General features: G+C 45.6%; 6 pseudogenes; all 6 read left to right on the top strand.

Moving 5' to 3' along the window:
- The first annotated feature begins 1,081 nt into the window (after positions 1-1,081).
- Positions 1,082-2,057, top strand: LOC147992018 (mavicyanin pseudogene; annotated as a pseudogene).
- Positions 2,058-3,927: 1,870 nt separating this feature from the next.
- LOC125532052 (blue copper protein-like) lies at positions 3,928-7,259 on the top strand (annotated as a pseudogene).
- Positions 7,260-18,200: 10,941 nt separating this feature from the next.
- On the top strand, positions 18,201-18,705 carry LOC147992019 (mavicyanin pseudogene; annotated as a pseudogene).
- A 1,959-nt stretch (positions 18,706-20,664) lies between these two features.
- Positions 20,665-21,192, top strand: LOC125537005 (stellacyanin pseudogene; annotated as a pseudogene).
- Positions 21,193-23,230: 2,038 nt separating this feature from the next.
- Positions 23,231-24,057, top strand: LOC125537009 (mavicyanin pseudogene; annotated as a pseudogene).
- A 2,547-nt stretch (positions 24,058-26,604) lies between these two features.
- LOC125537016 (uclacyanin 1-like) lies at positions 26,605-27,303 on the top strand (annotated as a pseudogene).
- The last annotated feature ends 252 nt before the right edge of the window (positions 27,304-27,555 follow it).

Here is a 27,555-nt window from a genome sequence, read left to right on the forward strand (position 1 = left end):
TCCGTCGTGGTGGGGTCCCCGTTAGAGTTTCGTCGATGTGGTGGGAGCTATGGTCGAGCAAAAGCTTTGCGCTCCGGCGCCGGCGGCGACAAAGCCTATGGGTGTTGTATTCCTCTTGGGGTGTCGGCTTGGACCTCTCCTTGCTGTCCAACTCTCGGGGTGAAACCTTTATTAGCTTCGGCTGATGCGTCGGTGGCGACGCTTTGTGTCGTCACCCTCCCGGGGCGTCGCCGGTGAGGGTGGGTCTTCCTCTTGCACGGTGGTTGGTTTCATGTGCTTCTTCTCGGCTGCTAGCTTGAGGCGTTTAGGTGCACTTAGTGTGTTTTTAGCATTCTTGGCTAGTATTACTGATTTTCTTTAGATCAACCTTTGAGGTTCTCCTCAATGCCTTGTATCGGGTCATTCCATATCGGTTTGGTTGTTTATGCCTTTATTTATAAAGGGGGCGAAAGTTTGTTTCGAGAGAGAGAACAATTCGTGAAATCAACTGTCCATGATGGCGTACTATAATGGCGCGCATGGTGACCGATTTGACCAAATTCAGTCGACCAACAAGTATTACTGCCCTTCTTGTATCTGTTATCCTGCCTTCTATATAAAAAAGGTATGGTACGTAATTTGTGTACTTTTGAGAAAAGATGATTACATTTTATTTTCCAATTTTTACAGTGACATACATCTTAATAAAGCATTTGTCGTGTGGTATGAATATGCACGCGCGCACTAATATGTTCATAACTTTAATCAAAGATTATGTTCAAATAATTAATGTTTAGCACGATCGGGCACCGGATCGATAGCAGCCTGAGGGTTTGCCGCCGGACCCAGTCTACTCTCGGCTACGAATTCCATCGTCGCCATTATTAGATTATCATAGTATAGTCGGCCAACCAAGCATGCATGCACCAACATGTACTTAAATTCATCTGGGAGCACTATTACTCATATTCATGCGTCTTATACCTACCATACCTCACCTGGTCAACGCGCTTACACGTGATGATCGTAGCTTGAACCAATCCATCGCCTATATATTTTGACATAGTGGCATCAACGATCTTACAACACATTCCATCGTGTAGCCATTTCTCTCTGCAACTTCCTTGGATCCTATCAAATTTCTCTCTAGTGCCTACTTCTAGCTCCGATCTTTTCAGTTAGCTAGCTAGTTGATCGACATTTAATCCATGGGGGCTAAAGTTCTTATCCTGATCACCATGGTCGTGGCCATGCTCAGGATGGTGATCAGCGCTAGTCACACGGTGGGCGCGCCGGCCGGATCATGGAACCTGCAGACCAACTACACCCTGTGGGCTTCGAGTACTAGGTTTACCATCGGCGATGAGATCCAGTTTCAGTACTCCACCACCGTGCACAATGTTGTGGAGGTGAGAAAGGCTGGGTACAACGCCTGCAACAGCTCCAGCCCCATTGCGACGTTCTTGACCGGCAACGATGTCGTCCCACTTACAGCCATTGGGACGCGGTACTTCATTTGCGGGGTCCCAGGGCATTGTGGTGCCGGTATGAAGGTTCAAGTCAACGTGAGGTCGAAGGCAGTGCGGACAGTACAACGGTGCCGAGGGACGGGGAAGCGGCTCCGGTGCCGGTCTGAGACTGTATTAAGCTCGGCCACGACGGGTGGCATTGATCAGTCTATGCTGGCGCGGCTTGGTCTGGCTGTTGTCGCGACTGGTCTCGTGTTGTTCTTTTAGTGACCGACGATTGTGGTGCTTTTTTCTTCTTGATGCGCCGTGCATGTTTATTTGTGTATTATAAATCAGTTCTTTTGCTAAATGTAATTTCTTGCATTATAATTGGATTTAACTTATCTTCTTGCAAAACCAAACTATAATCAAGTGTATATAATCATGCAATAAATAAAGGGCAGTGCTTGGTGCTGGTCGGCCGGCCCAAATTTCGGTTGACCGCGCACTAGCCGTCAGATGCAAGCTGCGTAGGCTGTCTGATTTGGCTGCTCAGCTACTTACTCCCCACACCTTGCGCAGCCTCGCCCAAACACCTTTCCGCTCGTGCAGCTTGCAAGTGCCCCCCCCCCCACCTCTTGGGCAGCATCGCACCTCCTGTCACCTCGGTCCCTAGCACCATGCCACGTCGGCAAGATGCAGTATCAATGGCTTCTACCATGTTGATGCTCGCAATTGACACTCGCACTAGTTAGAGCAAAAAATCTCTTGCTCTAGCATTTGCATGCGCTGGTTGTAACATCTCGCTGGCAAGCCGGTGCTCACCGTCGCTGATTCCAACATCTATAGTCTCTGGTTCCAGCAAATGCGTGAGCCGGTTCCATGAAAAGGACTTCGCCTAGGGCCCATCAGTTCCAGCAAAAATGCGCAGCTTGCGGTCACCACCATTGTAGCTACTCTGATGACTGCTTGCAAAAAAATTGCCGATGGGTCCCAGCACCTCGCCAAGCTGCTAGAAGCATGGTTGCACGGTCGGCGCCATCATAGCTTGCGGAAACCATGGTTGCACGGTCACTGAGGTTTTGCAGCTTTTCTCCTGCCCCATTTCAGCATTCACACATGTCAATTCTAGCAAAAAAGATGACCGAATGCAGCATCTATTGCCGTCGGGTTCCCAGGAAGCACCACGGCTGGTTCCAGTGTACTCACCGACTGGTTCCATTAAAAACCATGGCCGGATGCAGCATCGCGGTGTCCCCTTGTAGCTTTTCTCTTTGGCGAGCGTAGCTTTCCTCCATTGTTTTTCTTTTAAGATGGCAAATTTATGATTTTATCTTCGCAGCTATAAGGGGCATTTACTTTTACGTTATCGTATTAGAGAAAAGGGCTCATAGATGAGTTACAAAAAGGATAATATTTAGTATAAATATGTTTCCTATTTAGCTTTGAATTGTCATTTACCTCGCAAATGTTATAACCTCTCCAGGGCAGACCTTGTGAGCCTGCTTCAAATTGTTCTCTTATGAGAGTTTTTCTCTATATTGAAGGTGTACTTAGTGGTAGTGTTTGGACGTAAGTACCAGGTTGAAGCCAATGTGCCCAACGTATAGTTCCCCACTCAAGACCGGAGTGATTACCCCTTGATATTTGGGCGCACTGCAAAATATTGTGGTTTTATTGCTTGAAGTGGAACAGGGGAATTCATACTAAAAAAAAAAGAAACAAGAGCATCTCGAGGAGAAATGGTGGTGATAAAAAATTCTCCCTCCGGTCCATAATAAGTCTTGTGGTTTAGCTCAAATGTATAGTACATATATGGCCGAATTATTAATGGAATTACCTTTCACTACCAAAAACTAGGACCAACAATAAATCCTCTTTGCCAAATATGATTTTAGCTATATGACAACGGCGAGGCGCCCTTACCCTGCACATTATGCAACTTTTGAATTTTGTCAACACAACATATTTATCAATAGTGAATTTCCATGAATTTTCATGGTGGCATACATCTTAATTATAATTTTAGAACAACCTTAACTAATTATATAATTATTTCACGTATCGATGTAGTACATGTGCGCATCAACTCGTTCGGAATGTTTAACTGGATAATATGTTGGATTAATTTATGTTTAGTACCCTCGTGCGTGCATCCGGATCGATCGAGGACAAGGTCTACTGATGGCTACTGATGATTTCCTAACTAATTGTTTGGACATGGTCTACTGACAATTTGGTTACTAATAGTTTTCTCCCAAGACCCGGTCTACCGACGGCTACCGATCTCATCTTCTTCATCGTTAGTTTTCTATTAAAGCTATGGATCCAAGCATATATAATAATACCAGTTTCAGGAACTAACGTGTACGGTGTCATTTTCATGTATTTTAGAAGACCTACTCTATGTCACCTGGTCAACACGCTTACACCCGATGATCCTTTAAATCATCCATCGCCTATATATGTCGACACACTAGTATCAATGATCTCACAACACCATTCATCCTGCAGCCATTTCTCTCTTTAGCTTCCTTGGAGATTGTGATCATTAGTTGATCAGGCAACATAACCAATTTTCTTTCTAGTGCTAGCTTCCCTTTCCCATCATATTTTCAGTTACTACTAAGTCAGCTAGCTAGTAGATCCATATTTAATCCATGGGAACCAAAGCTCTTATTCTGATCACCGTGGCCTTGACCATGCTTGGGACGGCGCTCGGTGCCAGCCGCACCGTGGGTGCGCCGGACGGGTCATGGGACCTTCAGACCAACTACTCCCAGTGGGTTTCGAGAATCAGGTTAACCACCGGCGATGAGCTCAAGTTCCAGTACTCTGCCGCCGTTCACAACGTGGTGGAGGTGAGCAAGACGGGATATGACTCTTGCAACGGCTCCAGCCCCATAGCGACTTTCCCGATCGGTAATGATGTTGTTCCGCTTGCCAATGTTGGGACCCGGTATTTCATCTGCGGTGTCTCTGGGCACTGCGACGCCGGCATGAAGGTCGAGGTCAACGTCAAGTCGAAAGAAGTGCGGATAGTACAACTGTGCCGACGGATAGGGAACCGGCGTCGGTGCCAGTCTGAGAAAGTATTAAGCTCAGCTGCGGCGGCTAGCGTTGAACAATCTACAGTGGCCCGGTTCGGTCTAATAGTTGTTGCGGCTGGTCTTACGTTGTTATTTTAGAGTGAACGATGATTGTGGTCCTTTTTTCCTTGTTCGGTCGTAGTATGGTCCCTTTGTGTATTAAATTAATTTTTTGTTAAATGTAACTGCATTTATTATAATTGGCTTCAACATATCTTCTTGCAAAAACTCAAATAATAACCAAGCGTGTAACCATGAAATAAATTTATCAAAGATGTGTTGAGTAAAATGACATTGCATCCATCCATTATATACAACAGAAATTCAGGCAGAACTAATTTCGTCTAGATAAGTAACATGATTTTTAAGGCGAAACAGTGGGCTAAACAGCCACTGCAACATTTTATATTATTGGGAAGTGTATGTACACAATGGTTAGAGATGGGCATAAAAAGAAGATAAATGAAGAAAACGAACCCTAACAAACTGAGCCAAAAAAAAGAAGCAGAAATTACAAGACTTCAGCTCGCCAAGCTTTGAAAGCACTGCCATATTTCGTTTTCATCTTGTGTCCCAAAATCTGCTTGCTAAGAAACAGAACTTACAAGAGTTCAACTCGCCAAGCCCTTGTTCATCCTGTTACCATCAAGCTAAAATCATCAACTCGGGACCCCTTACCCGAGATCCGTCGGATTTAACCCCGACACGTGCTACGTGGCTTAGCTCTCCGTCGAGAGACGTGGTGGCGGGTGTTGACGGTGTACCTTGACGCTATGGGTTGCGAGGTGCACGGTGATGGGTGATCCTGGCGTAGCAGACGACTTCGACGGAAGCTTTGCCCTAAGCTGGATCTGGTGCTCCCATTCAATCGTGGTGGGGTCCCCGTTAGAGTTTCGTCGATGTGGTGGGAGCTATGGTCGAGCAAAAGCTTTGCGCTCCGGCGCCGGCGGCGACAAAGCCTATGGGTGTTGTATTTCTCTTGGGGTGTCGGCTTGGACCTCTCCTTGCCGTCCAACTCTCGGGGTGAAACCTTTATTAGCTTTGGCTGATGCGGCAGTGGCGACGCTTTGTGTCGTTACCCTCCTGGGGCGTCGTCGGTGAGGGTGGGTCTTCCTCTTGCACAGTGCTAGGTTCCATGTGCTTCTTCTCGGCTGCTAGCTTGAGGCGCTTAGGTGCACTTAGTGTGTTTTTAGCATTCTTGGCTAGTATTACCGATTTTCTTTAGATCAACTTTTGAGGCTCTCCTCAATGCCTTGTATCTGGTCATTCCATATCGGTTTGGTTGTTTATGCCTTTATCTATAAAGGGGGCGAAAGTTTGTTGAGAGAGAGAGAACAATTCGTGAAATCAACTGTCCATGATGGCCTATTACAATGGCGCGCATGGTGACCGATTTGACCAAATTCAGTCGACCAACAAGTATTACTGCCCTTCTTGTATCTGTTATCCTTCCTTCTGTATAAAAAAGGTATGGTATGTAATTTGTATACTCTTGAAAAAAGATTATTACATTTTATTTTCCAATTTTTACAGTGACATACATCTTAATAAAGCAATTGTCGTGTGGTATGAATATGCACGCGCGCACTAATATGTTTATAACTTTAATCAAAGATTATGTTCAAATAATTAATGTTTAGCACGATCGGGCACCGAATCGATAGCGGCCTGAGGGTTTGCCGCCGGACCCAGTCTACTCTCGGCTACGAATTCCATCGTCGCCATTACTAGATTATCATAGTATAGTCGGCGAACCAAGCATGCATGCACCAACATGTACTTAAATTCATCTGGGAGCACTATTACTCATATTCATGCGTCTTACACCTACCATTCCTCACCTGGTCAACCTACCATACCTCACCTGGTCAACGCGCTTACACCTGATAATCGTAGCTTGAACCAATCCATCGCCTATATATTTTGACATAGTGGCATCAACGATCTTACAACACATTCCATCGTGTAGCCATTTCTCTCTGCAACTTCCTTGGATCCTATCAAATTTCTCTCTAGTGCTAACTTCCAGCTCCGATCTTTTCAATTAGCTAGCTAGTTGATCGACATTTAATCCATGGGGGCTAAAGTTCTTATCCTGATCACCGTGGCCGTGGCCATGCTCAGGATGGTGATCGGCGCTAGTCACACGGTGGGCGTGCCTGCCGGATCATGGAACCTGCAAACCAACTACACCCTGTGGGTTTCGAGTACTAGGTTTACCATCGGCGATGAGCTCCAGTTTCAGTACTCCACTACTGTGCACAATGTGGTGGAGGTGAGAAAGGCTGGGTACGACGCCTGCAACAGCTCCAGCCCCATCGCGACGTTCTTGACCGGCAACGATGTCGTCCCACTTGCAGCCATTGGGACGCGGTACTTCATCTGCGGCGTCCCAGGGCATTGTGCCGGTATGAAGGTTCAAGTCAACGTGAAGTCGAAGGCAGTGCGGCCAGTACAACGGTGCCGAGGGACGGGGAAGCGGCTCCGGTGCCGGTCTGAGACTGTATTAAGCTCAGCCACGACGGCTGGCATTGATCAGTCTGCGGTGGCGCGGCTTGGTCTGGCTGTTGTCGCGACTGGTCTCATGTTGTTCTTTTAGTGACCGACGATTGTGGTGCTTTTTTCTTCTTGACACGCCGTGCATGTTTATTTGTGTATTATAAATCAGTTCTTTTGTTAAATGTAATTTCTTCCATTATAATTGGATTTAACTTATCTTTTTACAAAACCAAACTATAATCAAGTGTATATAATCATGCAATAAATAAAGGGCAGCGCTTGGTGCTGGTCGGCCGGTCCAAATTTCGGTCAACCGTGCACTAGCTGTCAGATGCAAGCTGCGTAGGCCGTCTGATTTGGCTGCTCAGTTACTTACTCCCCACACCTTGCGCAGCCTCGCCCAAACACCCTTCCGCTCGCGCAGCTTGCAAGTCCCCCCCCCCCCACCTCTCAGGCAGCATCGCACCTCCTGTCGCCTCGGTCCCTAGCAGCATGTCATGCCGGCAAGATGCAGTATCTATGGCTTCTACCACGTTGATGCTCGCAATTGACACTCGCACTAGTTCGAGAAAAAAATCTCTTGCTCCAGCATTTGCATGCGCTGGTTGTAACATCTCGCCAGCAAGCCGGTGGTCACCGTCGCTGATTCCAACATCTACAGTCTCTGGTTCCAGCAAATGCGCGAGCCGGTTCCATGAAAAGGACTTCGCCTAGGGCCCATCAGTTCCAGCAAAAATGTGCAGCTTGCGGTCACCACCGTCGTAGCTACTCTGATGACTGCAAAAATTTTGCCGATGGGTCCCAGCACCTCGCCAAGCTGCTAGAAGCATGGTTGCACGGTCGGCGCCATCGTAGCTTGCGGGAACCATGGTTGCACGGTCACTAAGGTTTTGCAGCTTTTCTCCTGCCCCATTTCAGCATCCACACATGTCAATTCTATCAAAAAAATGACCGGATGCAGCATCTATTGCCGTCGGGTTCCCGGGATGCACCACGGCTGGTTCCAGTGTCCTCATGACTGATTCCAGCAAAAAAAAACATGGTCGGATGCAACATTGTGTGTCCCGTTGTAGCTTTTCTCTTTGGCGAGCGTAGCTTTCCTTCGTCGTTTTTCTTTTAAGATGGCAGATTTATGATTTTGTCTTAGCAGTTATAAAGGGCATCTATTTTTACGTTATCGTATTAGAGAAAACGGCTAAGAGATGAGATGAGTAATAAAAATGATAATATTTAGTATAAATATTTTTTTCCATTTAGCTTTGAATTTTCATTTGCCTCACAAATGTTATAACCTCTCCAGGGCGGACAGCTTGCTTCAAATTGTTTTCTTATGAGAGTTTTCCTCTATATTTAAGATGTACTTTGTGGTAGTGTTTGGACGTAAGTACCTGGTTGAAGCCAATGTGCCCAAGGTATAGTTCCCCACTCAGGACCGCAGAGATTACCCCTTGAACAGGAGAACTCTACTAGAAAAAGAAACAAGAGCATCTCCAGGAGAAATGGTTGTGATAAAAAATTCTCTCTCCAATCCATAATAAGTGTTGTGGTTTATCTCAAATGTATAGTACATATATGGCAACTAATTACTAGTGGAATTACCTTTCACTACCAAAAACTTGGACCAACTATAAATCCTCTTAGCCAAATATGATTTTAGCTATATGACAACTGTGAGGCGCCCTTACTATGAAGACTATGCAACTTCTGAATTTGGTCAACACAACATATTATAAATAGTGAATTTGTGTGAATTTTGACAGTGACATACATCTTAATTATTATTTTTAGAAGAAACTTAATTAATTATATAATTATTTGCCGTACCGATGTAGTATATGTGCGCCCCAACACGTTTGGAATGTTTAACTAGAGAATATGTTAGATTAATTTTTGTTTAGTATGCTCGTGTGGGCATCCGGATCAATCAAGGACAAGGTCTAGTGATAGCTACTGATGATTTCCTAACTAATTGTTTAGACATGGTCTGCTGACAATTTCGTTACTAATCGTTTTCTCCCCAGGCCCGGTCTACCGACGGCTACCTATCTCATCTTCCCCATTGTTAGTTTTCTATTAAAGCTATGGAGCCAAGCATATATAATAATATCAGTTTCAGGAGCTAACGTGTATGACGTCATTTTCATGTATTTTTGACGACCTACTGTCACCTGGTCAACGCGCTTACACCCGATAATCCTTCTTAACACATCCATCGCCTATATATGTCAGACACACTAGTATCAATGATCTCACAACACCATCCATCCTGCAGCCATTTTCTCTTTAGCTTCCTTGGAGCTTGTGATCATTAGTTGATCAGACAACATAACCAATTTTCTTTCTAGCGCTAGCTTCCATCCCCATCATATTTTCAGTTACTACTAAGTGTTAGGGAACGTTACAGAAAACAAAAAATTTTCCTACGGTTTCACCAAGATCCATCTATGAGTTCATCTAGCAACGAGTGATTGGATGCATCTACGTGCCTTGTAGATCGCGAGCGGAAGCGTTCAAAGAACGGGGATGAGGGAGTCGTACTCGACGTGATCCGAATCACCGGAGATCCTAGCGCCGAACGGACGGCACCTCCGCGTTCAACACACGTACGGTCAGCGTAACGTCTCCTCCTTCTTGATCCAGCAAGGGGAAGGAGAGGTTGAGGAAGATGGCTCCAGCAGCAGCACGACGGCGTGGTGGTGGTGGAGCTGCAGTACTCCGGCAGGGCTTCGCCAAACTCTATGGAGGAGGAGGAGGTGTTGGAGAGGGAGAAGGAGGCACCAAAGACGTGGTTTGAGAGGCCCTCCTTCCCCCACTATATATAGGGAGCCTAGGGGGGGCGCCGGCCCTAGGAGATCCAATCTCCTAGGGGGCGGCGGCCAAGGGAGGAGTCCCTCCTCCCCAAGGCATCTCGGAGGTGCCTTCCCCTTTTGGGACTCTTCCCTTCCTTAACCCTAGGCGCATGGGCCTCTTGGGGCTGGTGCCCTTGGCCCATGCAGGCCAAGGCGCACACCCCTATAGCCCATGTGGCCCCCGGGATAGGTGGCCCCACCCGGTGGACCCCCCGGGACCCTTCCGGTGGTCCCGATACAATACCGGTGACCCCGAAACTTGTCCCGATGGCCGAAACAGCACTTCCTATATATAATTCTTTACCTCCGGACCATTCCGGAACTCCTCGTGACGTCCGGGATCTCATCCGGGACTCCGAACAACATTTGGGTTACTGCATATACATATCCCTACAACCCTAGCGTCACCGAACCTTAAGTGTGTAGACCCTACGGGTTCGGAAGACATGTAGACATGACCGAGATCGCTCTCCGGTCAATAACCAACAGCGGGATCTGAATACCCATGTTGGCTCCCACATGCTCCTCGATGATCTCATCGGATGAACCACGATGTCGAGGATTCAATCAATCCCGCATACAATTCCCTTCGTCAATCGGTATGTTACTTGCTCGAGATCCGATCGTCGGTATCCCAATACCTCGTTCAATCTCGTTACCGGCAAGTCACTTTACTCGTACCATAAGGCATGATCCCGTGACCAGACACTTGGTCACTTTGAGCTCATTATGATGATGCATTACCGAGTGGGCCCAGTGATAACCTCTCCGTCATATGGAGTGACAAATCCCAGTCTTGATCCGTGTCAACCCAACAGTCACTTTCGGAGATACCGTAGTATACCTTTATAGTCACCCAGTTACGTTGTGACGTTTGGTACACCCAAAGCACTCCTACGGTATCCGGGAGTTACATGATCTCATGGTCTAAGGAAAAGATACTTGACATTGGAAAAACTCTAGCAAACGAACTATACGATCTTGTGCTATGTTTAGGATTGGGTCTTGTCCATCACATCATTCTCCTAATGATGTGATCGCGTTATCAATGACATCCAATGCCCATAGTCAGGAAACCATGACTATCTGTTGATCAACGAGCTAGTCAACTAGAGGCTTACTAGGGACATGTTGGTGTCTATTATTCACACATGTATTACGATTTCCGGATAACACAATTATAGCATGAATAAAGACAATTATCATGAATAAGGAAATATAATAATAATGCTTTTATTATTGCCTCTAGGGCATATTTCCAACAGTCTCCCACTTGCACTAGAGTCAATAATCTAGTTACATTGTGATGAATCGAACACCCATGGAATTCTGGTGTTGATCATGTTTTGCTCTAGGGAGAGGTTTAATCAACGGATCTGCTACATTCAGGTCCGTATGTACTTTACAAATATCTATGTCTCCATCTTGAACATTTTCATGAATGGAGTTGAAGCGACGCTTGATGTGCCTTGTCTTCTTGTGAAACCTGGGCTCCTTGGCAAGAGCAATAGCTCCAGTGTTGTCACAGAAGAGTTTGATTGGCCCCGACGCATTGGGTATGACTCCTAGGTCGGTGATGAACTCCTTCACCCAAATTGCTTCATGCGCTGCCTCCGAGGCTGCCATGTACTCCGCTTCACATGTAGATCCCGCCACGACGCTCTGCTTGCAACTGCACCAGCTTACTGCCCCACCATTCAAAATATACACGTATCCGGTTTGTGACTTTGAGTCATCCAGATCTGTGTTGAAGCTAGAGTCGACGTAACCCTTTACGACGAGCTCTTCGTCACCTCCATAGACGAGAAACATTTCCTTAGTCCTTTTCAGGTACTTCAGGATATTCTTGACCGCTGTCCAGTGTTCCTTGCCGGGATTACTTTGGTACCTACCTACCAAACTTACGGCAAGGTTTACATCAGGTCTGGTACACAGCATGGCATACATAATAGAACCTATGGCTGAGGCATAGGGGATGACACTCATCTCTTCTATATCTTCTGCCGTGGTCGGACATTGAGCTGAGCTCAATTTCACACCTTGTAACATAGGCAAGAACCCCTTCTTAGACTAATCCATATTGAACTTCTTCAATATCTTATCAAGGTATGTGCTTTGTGAAAGACCTATGAGGCGTCTTGATCTATCTCTGTAGATCTTGATGCCTAATATATAAGCAGCTTCTCCAAGGTCCTTCATTGAAAAACTCTTATTCAAGTAAGCCTTTATGTTGTCCAAGAGTTCTATATCATTTCCCATCAAAAGTATGTCATCTACATATAATATGAGAAATGCTACAGAGTTCCCACTCACTTTCTTGTAAACGCAGACTTCTCCATAAGTCTGCGTAAATCCAAACGCTTTGATCATCTCATCAAAGCGAATGTTCCAACTCCAAGATGCTTGCACCAGCCCATAAATCGAGCGTTGGAGCTTGCACACGTTGTCAGCATTCTTAGGATCGACAAAACCTTCCGGCTGCATCATATACAATTCTTCCTTAAGGAAACCATTAGGGAATGCCGTTTTGACGTCCATTTGCCATATTTCATAATCATAGAATGCGGCAATTGCTAACATGATTCGGACGAACTTTAGCTTCGCTACCGGTGAGAAAGTCTCATCGTAGTCAACCCCTTGAACTTGTCGATAACCCTTAGCGACAAGCCGAGATTTATAGATGGTCACATTACCATCCGCGTCTGTCTTCTTCTTAAAGATCCATTTATTTTCTATGGCTCGCCGCTCTACGGGCAAGTCAGTCAAAGTCCATACTTCGTTTTCATACATGGATCCTATCTCGGATTTCATGGCTTCCAGCCATTTGTCGGAATCCGGGCCCGCCATCGCTTCTTCATAGTTCGAAGGTTCACCGTTGTCTAACAACATGATTTCCAAGACAGGGTTGCCGTACCACTTTGGTGCGGAACGTGTCCTTGTGGACCTTCGAATTTTAGTAGGAGCTTGATCAGAAGTATCTTGATCATCATCATTAACTTCCTCTCTAGTTGGTGCAGCCACCTCAGGAACATTTTCTTGAGTTGCGCCATTTTCCGGTTCAAGAGGTAATACTTCATCAAGTTCTACTTTCCTCCCACTTACTTCTTTCGAGAGAAACTCCTTCTCTAGAAAGGATCCGTTCTTGGCAACAAAGATCTTGCCTTTGGATCTGAGGTAGAAGGTATATCCAATAGTTTCTTTAGGGTATCCTATGAAGACGCATTTTTCCGACTTGGGTTCGAGCTTTTCAGGTTGAAGTTTCTTGACATAAGCATCGCATCCCCAAACTTTTAGAAACGACAGCTTAGGTTTCTTCCCAAACCATAATTCATACGGTGTCGTCTCAACGGATTTCGACGGAGCCCTATTTAAAGTGAATGCGGCAGTCTCTAAAGTATAGCCCCAAAAAGATAGCGGTAAATCGGTAAGAGACATCATAGATCGCACCATATCTAATAGAGTGCGATTACGACGTTCGGACACACCATTACGCTGAGGTGTTCCAGACGGCGTGAGTTGTGAAACTATTCCACATTTTCTTAAGTGTGTGCCAAACTCATGACTCAAGTATTCTCCTCCACGATCTGATCGCAGGAACTTGATTTTCCTGTCACGTTGATTCTCAACCTCACTCTGAAATTCCTTGAACTTTTCAAAGGTCTCAGACTTGTGTTTCATTAAATAGATATACCCATATCTACTCAAGTCATCAGTGAGGGTGAGAACATAACGATAGCCACCGCGAGCCTCAACACTCATTGGACCACACACATCAGTATGTATGATTTCCAATAAGTTGGTTGCTCGCTCCATTGTTCCTGAGAACTGAGTCTTGGTCATTTTACCCATGAGGCATGGTTCGCACGTGTCAAATGATTCGTAATCAAGAGACTCTAAAAGTCCATCTGCATGGAGCTTCTTCATGCGTTTGACACCTATGTGACCAAGGCGGCAGTGCCACAAGTACGTGGGACTATCATTATCAACCTTACTTCTTTTGGTACTCACGCTATGAATATGTGTAGCATTACGCTCGAGATTCATTAAGAATAAACCATTCACTATCGGAGCATGACCATAAAACATATCTCTCATATAAATAGAACAACCATTATTCTCGGATTTAAATGAGTAGCCATCTCGAATTAAACGAGATCCTGATACAATGTTCATGCTCAAACTTGGCACTAAATAACAATTATTGAGGTTCAAAACTAATCCCGTAGGTAAATGTAGAGGTAGCGTGCCGACGGCGATCACATCGACCTTGGAACCATTCCCGACGCGCATCGTCACCTCGTCCTTCACCAATCTCCGCTTATTCCACAGCTCCTGCTTTGAGTTACAAATGTGAGCAACTGCACCGGTATCAAATACCCAGGAGCTACTACGAGTACTGGTAAGGTACACATCAATTACATGTATATCACATATACCTTTCGTTTTGCCGGCCTTCTTGTCCGCTAAGTATTTGGGGCAGTTCCGCTTCCAGTGACCACTTTCCTTGCAATAAAAGCACTCAGTCTCAGGCTTGGGTCCATTCTTTGGCTTCTTCCCGGCAGCTTGCTTGCCGGGCGCGGCAACTCCCTTGCCGTCCTTCTTGAAGGCTTTCTTACCCTTGCCCTTCTTGAACTTAGTGGTTTTATTCACCATCAACACTTGATGTTCCTTTTTGACTTCTACCTCTGCTGATTTTAGCATTGCAAATACTTCAGGAATGGTCTTTTCCATCCCCTGCATATTGAAGTTCATCACAAAGCTCTTGTAGCTCGGTGGAAGCGACTGGAGGATTCTGTCAATGACCGCGTCATCCGGGAGATTAACTCCCAGCTGAGTCAAGCGGTTATGTAACACAGACATTGTGAGTATGTGCTCACTGACAGAACTATTTTCCTCCATCTTACAGCTGAAGAATTTGTCAGAGACTTCATATCTCTCGACCCAGGCATGAGCTTGGAAAACCATTTTCAGCTCTTCGAACATCTCATATGCTCCGTGTCTCTCAAAACGCTTTTGGAGCCCCGGCTCTAAGCTGTAAAGCATGCCGCATTGAACGAGGGAGTAGTCATCGGTACGTGCCTGCCAAGCGTTCATAACGTCTTGTTCTGCAGGGAGAACAGGTGCGTCACCTAGCGGTGCTTGTAGGACATAATCTTTCTTGGCAGCTATGAGGATGATCCTCAGGTTCCGGACCCAGTCCGTGTAGTTGCTGCCATTGTCTTTCAGATTGGTTTTCTCTAGGAACGCGTTGAAGTTGAGGACTGCGTTGGCCATTTGATCTACAAGACATATTGTAAAATTTTAGACTAAGTTCATGATAATTAAGTTCATCTAATCAAATTATTTAATGAACTCCCACTTAGATAGACATCCCTCCTGTAATCTAAGTATAACATGATCCGAGTTAACTAGGCCGTGTCCGATCATCACGTGAGACGGACTAGTCAACATCGGTGAACATCTTCATGTTGATCATATCTTCTATACGACTCATGCTCGACCTTTCGGTCTTCTGTGTTCCGAGGCCATGTCTGTACATGCTAGGCTCGTCAAGTCAACCTAAGTGTTTGCATGTGTAAATCTGTCTTACACCCGTTGTATGTGAACGTTGGAATCTATCACACCCGATCATCACGTGGTGCTTCGAAACAACGAACTGTTGCAACGGTGCACAGTTAGGGGGAACACTTTCTTGAAATTATTATGAGGGATCATCTTATTTACTACCGTCGTTCTAAGCAAACAAGATGCAAAAACATGATAAACATCACATGCAATCAAATAATAATAGTGACATGATATGGCCAATATCACATAGCTCCTTTGATCTCCATCTTGGGGCTCCATGATCATCTTGTCACCGGCATGACACCATGATCTCCATCATCATAATCTCCATCATCGTGTCTCCATGAAGTTGCTCGCCAAATATTACTTCTACTACTACGGCTAACACGTTTAGCAATAAAGTAAAGTAATTTACATGGCGTTTCTCAATGACACGCAGGTCATACAAAAAATAAAGACAACTCCTATGGCTCCTACCGGTTGTCATACTCATCGACATGCAAGTCGTGATTCCTATTACAATAGCATGAACATCTCATACATCACATATAGATCATTCATCATTCATCACAACTTTGGCCATATCATATCACAAAGCACTTGCTGCAAAAACAAGTTAGACGTCCTCTAATTGTTGTTGCAAATTTTACGTGGCTGAAATAGGGTTCTAGCAAGAACGTTTTCTTACCTACGTGAAAGCCACAACGTGATTTGTCAACTTCTATTTACCCTTCATAAGGACCCTTTTCATCGAATCCGCTCCAACTAAAGTGGGAGAGACAGACACCCGCCAGCCACCTTATGCAACTAGTGCATGTTAGTCGGTGGAACCGGTCTCACGTAAGCGTACGTGTAAGGTTGGTCCGGGCCGCTTCATCCCACAATACCGTTGAAGCAAGATAAGACTAGTAGCGGCAAGAAAGTTGACAACATCAACGCCCACAACAAATTGTGTTCTACTCGTGCAAGAGAACTACGCATAGACCTAGCTCATGATGCCACTGTTGGGGAACGTTGCAGAAAACAAAATTTTTTCCTACGGTTTCACCAAGATCCATCTATGAGTTCATCTAGCAACGAGTGATTGGATGCATCTACGTACCTTGTAGATCGCGAGCGGAAGCGTTCAAAGAACGGGGATGAGGGAGTCGTACTCGACGTGATCCGAATCACCGGAGATCCTAGCGCCGAACGGACGGCACCTCCGCGTTCAACACACGTACGGTCAGTGTAACGTCTCCTCCTTCTTGATCCAGCAAGGGGAAGGAGAGGTTGAGGAAGATGGCTCCAGCAGCAGCACGACGGTGTGGTGGTGGTGGAGCTGCAGTACTCCGGCAGGGCTTCGCCAAGCTCTATGGAGGAGGAGGAGGTGTTGGAGAGGGAGAGGGAGGCACCAAAGGCGTGGTTTGAGAGGCCCTCCTTCCCCCACTATATATAGGGAGCCTAGGGGGGCGCCGGCCCTAGGAGATCCAATCTCCTAGGGGGCGGCGGCCAAGGGAGGAGTCCCTCCTCCCCAAGGCACCTCGGATGTGCCTTCCCCTTTTGGGACTCTTCCCTTCCTTAACCCTAGGCGCATGGGCCTCTTGGGGCTGGTGCCCTTGGCCCATGCAGGCCAAGGCGCACACCCCTATAGCCCATGTGGCCCCCCGGGATAGGTGGCCCCACCCGATGGACCCCCCGGGACCCTTCCGGTGGTCCCGGTATAATACCGGTGACCCCGAAACTTGTCCCGATGGCCGAAACAGCACTTCCTATATATAATTCTTTACCTCCGGACCATTCCGGAACTCCTCGTGACGTCCGGGATCTCATCCGGGACTCCGAACAACATTCGGGTTACTGCATATACATATCCCTACAACCCTAGCGTCACCGAACCTTAAGTGTGTAGACCCTACGGGTTCGGGAGACATGTAGACATGACCGAGATCGCTCTCCGGTCAATAACCAACAGCGGGATATGGATACCCATGTTGGCTCCCACATGCTCCTCGATGATCTCATCGGATGAACCATGATGTCGAGGATTCAATCAATCCCGCATACAATTCCCTTCGTCAATCGGTATGTTACTTGCCCGAGATCCGATCGTCGGTATCCCAATACCTCGTTCAATCTCGTTACCGGCAAGTCACTTTACTCGTACCGTAATGCATGATCCCGTGACCAGACACTTGGTCACTTTGAGCTCATTATGATGATGCATTACCGAGTGGGCCCAGTGATAACCTCTCCGTCATATGGAGTGACAAATCCCAGTCTTGATCCGTGTCAACCCAACAGTCACTTTTGGAGATACCCGTAGTATACCTTTATAGTCACCCAGTTACGTTGTGACGTTTGGTACACCCAAAGCACTCCTACGATATCCGGGAGTTACACGATCTCATGGTCTAAGGAAAAGATACTTGACATTGGAAAAACTCCAGCAAACGAACTATATGATCTTGTGCTATGTTTAGGATTGGGTCTTGTCCATCACATCATTCTCCTAATGATGTGATCTCGTTATCAATGACATCCAATGCCCATAGTCAGGAAACCATGACTATCTATTGATCAACGAGCTAGTCAACTAGAGGCTTACTAGGGACATGTTGGTGTCTATTATTTACACATGTATTACGATTTCCGGATAACACAATTATAGCATGAATAAAGACAATTATCATGAACAAGGAAATATAATAATAATGCTTTTATTATTGCCTCTAGGGCATATTTCCAACACTAAGTCAGCTAGCTAGTAGATCCATATTTAATCCTTGGGGAACAAAGCTCTTATTCTGATCACCGTGGCCATGACCATGCTTGGGAGGGCGCTCGGTGCCAGCCACACCGTGGGTGCGCCAGACGGGTCGTGGGACCTTCAGACAAACTACTCCCGGTGGGTTTCGAGAATCAGGTTCACCACCGGCGATGAGCTCAAGTTCCAGTACTCCGCTGTCGTGCACAACGTGGTGGAGGTGAGCAAGACGGGATATGACTCCTGCAACGGTTCCAGCCCCATAGCAACTTTCCCGACCGGTAATGATGTTGTTCCGCTTGCCACTGTCGGGACCCGATATTTCATCTGCGGCATCTCCGGGCATTGTGACGCCGGCATGAAGGTCGAGGTCAACGTCAAGTCGAAAGAAGTGCGGACAGTGAAGCGGTGCCGATGAATAGGGAACCGGCGTCGGTGTCAGTCTGAGACAGTATTAAGCTCAGCTGCGGCGGGTGACCCGGCTCGGTCTGATAGTTGTTGCGGCTGCTGTTACGTTGTTCTTTTAGAGTGAATGATGATTGTGGTCCTTTTTTCCTTGTTCGGTCGTAGCATGGTCCCTTTGTGTATTAAATTCAATTCTTTTGTTAAATGTAATTGCATTCATTATAATTGGATTCAACATATCTTCTTGCAAAAACCCAAATAATGACCAAGCATGTAACCATGAAATAAATGTATCAAAGATGTGTTGAGTGCAATGACATTACATCCATCCATTATATACAACAGAAATTCAGAGCTAAATTCGTCTAGATAAGTAACATGATTTTTAAGGCGAAACTGTGGGGTAAACACCCAGTGCAAAATATTATATTATTGGGAGGTGTATGTACACACTGGTTTGAGATGAGCCTAGAAAGAAGATAAATCAAGAAAACAATCCCCAACAAACTGAGCCAAAAAAGAAGAAATGAAAATTACAAGACTTTAGCTCACCAAGCTTTGAAAGCATTGCCATATTTCGTTTTCATCTTGTGTCCCAAAATCTGCTCGCCAAGAAACTGAAATTACAAGAGTTCAGCTCGCCAAGCCCTTGTTCATCCTGTTACCATCAAGCTAAAATCATCAGCTCGGGACCCCTTATCCGAGAGCCGCCGGATTTAACCCCGACACGGGCTACGTTGCTTAGCTCTCCGGTGAGCGATGTGGTGGCGGGTGTTGACGATGTACCTTGGCCCTGTGGGTGGCGAGGTGCACGGTGATGGGTGATCCTTGCGGAGCAGATGACTTCAATGAAAGCTTTGCCCTGATCTGGATCTATTGCTCCCATTCCATCGTGGTGGGGTCCCCGTTAGAGTTCCCTCGATGTCGTGGGAGCTGTGGTCGAGCGAAAGCTTTGCGCTCCGGCGCTAGCGGCGACAAAGCATGCGGACGTTGTATTCCTCTTGGGGCGTCGCCTTGGACCTCTCCTTGCCGTCCAACTCTCAAGGTGAAACTTTTCTTAGCTTCGGCTGATGCAACGGTGGCGACGCTTTGTGTCGGTACCCTCCCGGGGGCGTCGTCGGTGCGGGTGGGTCTTCCTCTGCATGGTGGTGGGTTTCATGTGCTTCTTCTCGGCTGCTAGCTCTAGGCGCTTAGGTGGACTTAGTGCGTTTTGAGAGTTTTTGGCTAGTATTACTGATTTTCTTTAGATCAGCTTATGAGGTTCTCCTCGATGCCTCGCATCGGGTCATTTTGTATCGGTTTGGTTGTTTATACCTTTATCTATAAAGGGGGCGAAGCTTGTATCGAGAGAGAGAAAACGATTCGTGAAATCAACTGTCCTTGATGGCCTATTACAATGGCGCGCAATGGTGACCGATCTTGACCAAATTCAGTTGACCAGCGCCTATTACTGCCCTTTTTGTATCTGTTATCCCGCTTTCTATATAATAAAGCTATGGTACGTAATTTGTGTACACTCTGGAAAAGACGATTACATTTTATTTTCCTATCTTTACAGTGACATACATCTTAATAAATCAATTATTGTGCGGTAGAAATATGCACACGCGCACGAATACGTTCATAATTTTTAATCAAAGATTATGTTCAAATAATTATTGTTTAGCATGCTCGGGCACCAGATCGATAGCAGCCTGAGGGTTTGCTGCCAGACCCAGTCTACTCTCGGCTATGGATCCCATCGTCACCATTATTATTAGATTATCATAGTATAATAGGCGAGCCAAGCATGCACGCACCAATTTGTATTTAAATTCATCTGGGAGTACTATTTCTCATATTCATGCATCTTAGACCTACCATACCTCACCTGATCAACGCGCTTACACCTGATGATCCTAGCTTGAACCAATCCATCACCTATATATTTTGACATAGTGTCATCAACGATCTTACAGCACATTCCATCGTGCAGCCATTTCTCTCTATAACTTCCTTGGATCCTATCAAATTTCTCTCTAGTGCTAACTTCCAGCTCTGATCTTTTCAGTTAGCTAGCTAGTCGATCTGACATTTAATCAATGGGGGTTAAAGTTCTTATCCTGATCACCCTGGCCGTGGCCATGCTCGGGATGGTGCTCGGCGCCAGTCAAACAGTGGGCGCGTCGGCCGGATCATGGGACCTGCAGACCAACTACACCATGTGAGCTTCGAGAACTAGGTTTACCATCGGCGATGAGCTCCGGTTTCAATACTCCACCACCATGCACAATGTGGTGGAGGTGAGAAAGGCTGGGTACGACGCCTGCAACAGCTCCAGCCCCATCGCGATGTTCCTGACCGGCAACGACATCGTCCCACTTGCATCCACTGGGACGCGGTACTTCATCTGCGGCATCCCTGGGCATTGCATCGCCGGTATGAAGGTTCAAGTTAACGTGAAGTCAAAGGCAGTGCGGACAGTACAACGGTGCCGAGGGACGGGGAAGCGGCTCCGGTGCCTGTCCGAGACTGTATTAAGCTCGGCCACGAAGGCTGGCATTGATCAGTGTGCGGTGGTGCGACTAGGTCTGGCCGTTATCGCGACTGGTCTCGTGTTGTTCTTTTAGTGGCCGACGATTGTGATGTTTTTTTCTTCTTGATGTGTCGGGCATTATTTGTGTATTGTAAATCAATTCTTTTGTTAAATGTAATTTCTTCCATTATAATTGGATTTAACTTATTGTCTTGCAAAACCAAACTATAATCAAGTGTATATAATCATGGAATAAATAAGGGCAGTGCTTGGTGCCGGTCGGCCGCGCACTAGCCGTCAAATGCAACCTGTGTAGGCCGTCTGATTTGGCTGCTCAGCTCCTTCCTCCCCACACCTTGCACAGCCTTGCCCAACACCATTTCCCTCACGCAGCTTGCCAGTGCCCCCCCCCCCCCCCAAGCCGGTGCTCACCGTCGCTGATTCCAACATCTACAGTCTCTGGTTCCAGCAAATGCGCGAGCCGATTCCAGCAAAAGGACTTCACCTGTGGCCTGTCAGTTCCAGAAAAAATGCGCAGCTCGCGGTCACCACCGTCGTAGCTACTCTGATGACTGCTTGCAACTTTTTTGCCGACGGGTCCCAGCACCTCGCCGCCCTTCTAGAAGCATGCCGCCATTCCATGCCTGTCGGCGCCGTCGTAGCTCGCGGGAACCATGGTTGCACGGTCGCTGAGGTTTTGCAACTTTTCTCCTGCCCCATGTCAACATTAACACATGTCAATTTCATCAAAAAAGATGACCGGATGCAGCATCTATTGCCGTCGGGTTCCTGGGATGCACCACGGTTGGTTCTTGTGTCCTCATTGACTGGTTCCAGCAAAAACCATGGCCGGATGCAGCATGGCGGTGTCCCTTTGTAGCTTCTCTCTTTGGCGAGCGAAGCTTTCCTCCGTCGTTTTTCTTTTAAGATGGTAGATTTATGATTTTATCTTAGCAGCTATAAAGGCATTTACTTTTACATTATCGTATCAGAGAAAAGGGCTAAGAGATGAGTAACCAAAAAGAAATATTAGTATAAATATTTTTTTCATTCTGCTTTCAATTTTCATTCACCTCACAAATGTTATAACCTCTCCAGGGCGGACCTTGTGAGCCTGCTTCAAATTGTTCTCTTATGAGAGTTTTCCTCTATATTTAAGGTGTATACTTAGTGGTAGTGTTTGGACGTAAGTACCAGGTTGAAGCCAATGTGCCTAAGGTATAGTTCCCCACTCAGGACTACAGAGATTACCCCTTGATATTTGGGCGCACTGCAAAATGTAGTGGTTTTATTGTATGGAATGGAACAGGGGAACTCATACTAAAAAGAAAGAAACAAGAGCATCTCAAGGAGAAATGGTGGTGATAAAAAAAATTCCCCCTCTGATCCATAATAAATATCGTGGTTTAGCTCAAATGTATAGTACATATATGACAACTAATTATTAGTGAACTTACCTCTCACTACCAAAAACTAGGACCAACTATAAATCCTCTTTGCCAAATATGATTTTAGCTGTATGACAACAGCGAGGCGCCTTACCCTGCAGACTATGCAACTTTTGAATTTGGTCAACACAACATATTATCAATAGTGAATTTCCGTGAATTTTGACAGTGGCATACATCTTAATTATTATTTTAGAAGAACCTTAATTAATTATATAATTATTTGACGTACCGATGTAGTACATATGCGCACCAACACGTTTGGAATGTTTAACTAGAGAATATGTTGGATTAATTTATGTTTAGTACGCTCGTGCGGGCATCCGAATCGATCGAGGACAAGGTCTACTGATGGCTACTGATGATTTCCTAACTAATTGTTTGGACATGGTCTACTTACAATTTGGTTACGTACTAATCATTTTCTCCCCAGACCCGTTCTACTAACGGCTACCGGGCACATCTTCTCCATTGTTAGTTTTCTATTAAAGCTATGGAGCCAAGCATATATAATAATATCAGTTTCAGGAGATAACGTGTACGATGTTATTTTCATGCATTTTAGACGACCTACTCTATGTCACCTGGTCAACGCGCTTACACCCGGTGATCCTTTAGCACACCCATCGCCTATATATGTCGACACACTAGTATCAATGATCTCACAACACCATCCATCCTGAAGCCATTTCTCTTTTTAGCTTTCTTGGAGCTTGTGATCATTAGTTGATCAGACAACATAACCAATTTTCTCTCTAGCGCTAACTTTCACCCCCATCATATTTTGAGTCACTACTAAGTCAGCTAGCTAGTATATCCATATTTAATCCATGGGGACCAAAGCTCTTATTCTGATCACCGTGGCCATGGCCATGCTTGGGACGGCGCTCGGCGCCAGCCACACCGTGGGAGCGCCGGACGGTTCGTGGGACCTCAGACCAACTACTCCCAGTGGGTTTCCAGAATCAGGTTCACCACCGGCGATGAGCTCAAGTTCCAGTACTCCACCGATGTGCACAACATGGTGGAGGTGAGCAAGACAGGGTACGACTCTTGCAACGGCTCTAGCCCCATAGCGACTTTCCCGACCGGTAACGATGTTGTTCCGCTTGCCACCATCGGGACCCGATATTTCATCTGGGGCGTCTCTGGGCACTGCGATGCCGGCATGAAGGTCGAGGTCAACGTCAAGTCCAAAGAAGTGCGGACTGTGCAGTGGTGCCGACGGACAGGGAACCGACGTCATTGCCAGTCCGAGACAGTATTAAGCTCAACTGTGGAGGCTGGCGTTGATCAGTCTGCGGTGGCCCGACTCGGTCTAATTGTTGTTGCGGCTGGTCTTATGTTGTTCTTTTAGAGTGAACGATGATTGTGGTCCTTTTTTCCTTGATCAGTCGTAGCATGGTCCCTTTGTGTATTAAATTTAATTCTTTTGTTAAATGTAATTGCATTCACTATAATTGGATTCAAGACATCTTCTTGCAAAAACCCAAAAAATAACCGAGCGTAAAACCATGAAAGAACTTTATCAAAGATGTGTTGGCTGCAATGACATCACATCCATCCATTATATACAACAAAAATTCAAGCAGAGCTAAATTCGTCTAGATAAATAACATGATTTTCATGGCGAGCGGGGCAAACACAACTGCAACTTTTTATATCGTTAGGAAGTGTATGGACGCACTCGTTTGAGATCAGCCAAAAAAGTAAGATAAATGAAGGAAAACAAACCTTAACAAACTAAGCCAAAAAGAAGCAGAAACAGAAATTACAAGAGTTCAGCTTGCCAAGCCTTGAAAGCATTGTCATATTTCGTTTTCATCTTGTGTCCCAAAAGAATTAGTGAAGGTACTGAAAACCGTCAATAGTCCCGAGAGGATGATGCGCGGGATCGGAAGTACCGGAGGGGATTCACATGTGGTGAGTTTACCCAGGTTCGGGCCCTCATCATAGAGGTAAGAGCCTATTCCTACTTTGGATTTAATTGATGGGGAAAAACGTCTCATATGAGGGGGTATGTGGTGATAATGCTATCGAGACAATGATGCTATAGTCAGATGCCTCGAACTACCCCTGGTCTCTTCTTATAAAGGTGTTCGAGACTCAAGGTTATACCTTTTGCTAACCGACCTAGGGTCCGGATCGGATGAGGGCTTCTTGACTTGCACGGCAAGATGAGATCCTCCCGCAAGGAGCGCTTCCCGCGGAGCAAGGATCCTAGGCCACACCTTGGCTATTGGGCCTTGAGGCCAGCCCATTAATTGTTTGCTTCCTAGCCGATGGGCCACCCTAGGTTTAGTACACTGTGTGTATTTCTCAAGCTTGTCTAGAATTTTGGTCATGCTTCTCTTGGAATCTCCCGAGATGAAATCGTGTTGGGCTCCTCCTGTGTCAAATAAACCACACCAACCTCAGTTTTCTTGATGTCTCCATTAACTAACTGTCTGGACTAGGCCTCCATAGTGCCATGCAACCTGGCTTCAGAACTTCTTAGGGAATCTTTGGACCCTTCCATATTTCGGCTTCTTGACCACCCTTAATGAAGGCATATAAAAGACCGACGTGTATTCTTACATGCACAATGACATCATGCTTGACCACTAGATCATTTAGGCATTGAATATCTATTTGAATCGAGCCATAACTGATCCAGGTAGGGATCGAAGCGTCGTTAATATAACTAGATGATACCCCATTGCGTTCCCGTGGAATTTGATTAATCTAATGAGATTTGATTGTATTTAACATGAATGTTTGGGTTAACACTAGGATAAATGAAAATAAGAACACATATGAAATTGATTATAAGTACGCAGAATATTTATATTTAATGTATAAGTAGGATGATTGGATGAAATTCTCATGCAAGGGTGCATGTTGAGGTGGAATTTTTCCATGCATGATTGCATGTTAAGAATAATTTATTGGTGAAGATCACCTATTTAGTTATATAGGATATATGACAACTAATTGGCTAATGACCTGATAACTAGGTGACAATAAGTTGTTAAGTATTGCATTTTTGTCAAAACATGTCGACATGAGATCTATTATCGAAGATCTCACACCGCGAAGCTAAAGGTGGAAATGGATCGTCAATCGGATTAATGCGTTGCGATATGGAATTGGTAACAAATTTAAATTTGATGGGATCTTTAGTTATATCAACACACACACACTGGCGCGCGCGCACACACACACACTTGTGTGTTGTGGCGCATGCATGCGTGATGCATGAGAGGGGAGGGGGGGGGGGGTGAGGACACATGGGTCCCTAGTCCGCTCATTGATAATATGACAGCTTAGATTTTCCTGTTGCTACATTTATCTTTGTTTTTTCTTTTTCACCTGTCTTTAGTAAAACTAGGCATTTCTCTAGACTATGCAACTTTACAATTTGGTCAACACAACATTCATCTTAACTAGTACTCCCTCTGTTCCTAAATATTTGTCTTTTTAGAGACTTCAAATGGTTACCACATACGGATGTATATAGACATATTTTAGAGTTTAGATTCACTCATTTTACTTCGAATGTAGTCACTTGTTGAAACCTTTAGAAAGACAAATATTTAGAAACAGAAGAAGTACTTTTTTAACAAATGACATGTTTTTCTCCCACAAATTTTGATAGTGGCATACATCTTAATTAATTATATAATTTCTAACGTACGGACGGAATATGCACACATTAACACGTTCAGCATGTTTAATTAGATATTATATTTGATTAATTTATGTTCAATACACTCGTATGGGCATCCGGATGACTGTTTGGACAAGGTCTACTGATGGCTACTGATGATGTCTCAATTAATTGTTCGGACAAAGTCTACTTTGGATTTGTAATTAATTGTTTTTTTTGCCAGACCCGGTCTACTGATGGCAATATATATTGCACACGGTCATATTCATGTATATTAGATGACCTACTCTACGTCACCTGGTCAACGCGCTTATGCTTACACCCGATGATCCTTGAACACATCCATCGTCTATATATGTCGACCCATTAATATCAATGATCTCACAACACACCATCCATCCTGCAGCCATTTCTCTCCCAGCTTTCTTGGAGCTTCAGTTCGTTAGTTGATCGGACAATACAATCAATTTTTTTCTCTAGGGCTAACTTCCATCTCTCATCATATTGTCAGTTACTACTTGTTAGCTGGCTAGTCCATCCAGATTTAATCCATGGAGACCAAACCTCTTCTCTTGATCACCGTGGCCGTGACCATGCTTGGGACGGGGCTGGGCGCCAGCCACACCGTGGATGCGCCGGATGGGTCGTGGGACCTTCATACCAACTAGTCCCAGTGGGCTTCGAAAATCGGGTTCACCACCGGCGATGAGCTCAAGTTCCAATACTCCGTCGCGTCCACAGTGTGGTGGAGGTCAGCAAGACGGGGTATGACTCCTGCAACGGCTCCAGCCCTGTAGCAACTTTACCGACCGGTAATGATGTTGTTCCACTTGCCGCCGTCGGCATACAGTATTTGATATGTGGCGTTCACGGGTATTGCAACGCCGGCATGAAGGTCGAGGTCAACATCAAGACGAAAGAAGTGCGGACTGTGCAGCGGTGCCCATGGACAGGGAACCGGCGTCGCTACCAGTCTGAGACAATATTAAGCTCAGCTGCGGTGGTTGGCGTTGATCAGTCTGCGGTGGCCCAGCTCGGTCTGGCAGTTGTTGATGTTGGAAATATGAGCAATTTACCAAATGATTTTATTAATAGAAATATTAGATAAAGCATGATTGATATAACATGGATAAAAGTAGTCATGCAATCTGACAGAGAAGGTAAATAACATCTTCATATATGAACTGCAACCAAACATGTCTAAAGCAGATAGTAAAACAGGTTGCATAGATAGTGTAGAACCTAACATATGTATGACAGACACTAGAGCAAAGAACTGCGAGAGAACTTCTAACAGAAAGAGCAAGAACACGTACGGGACAACAGCAGCAGTAGCACTGGACTTGGGGCCGGTGTCGTC

This window comes from Triticum urartu, chromosome 1A (assembly GCF_056163025.1).
Source record: "Triticum urartu cultivar PI428250 chromosome 1A, HENAU_Tu73, whole genome shotgun sequence".
NCBI lineage: Eukaryota > Viridiplantae > Streptophyta > Magnoliopsida > Poales > Poaceae > Triticum > Triticum urartu.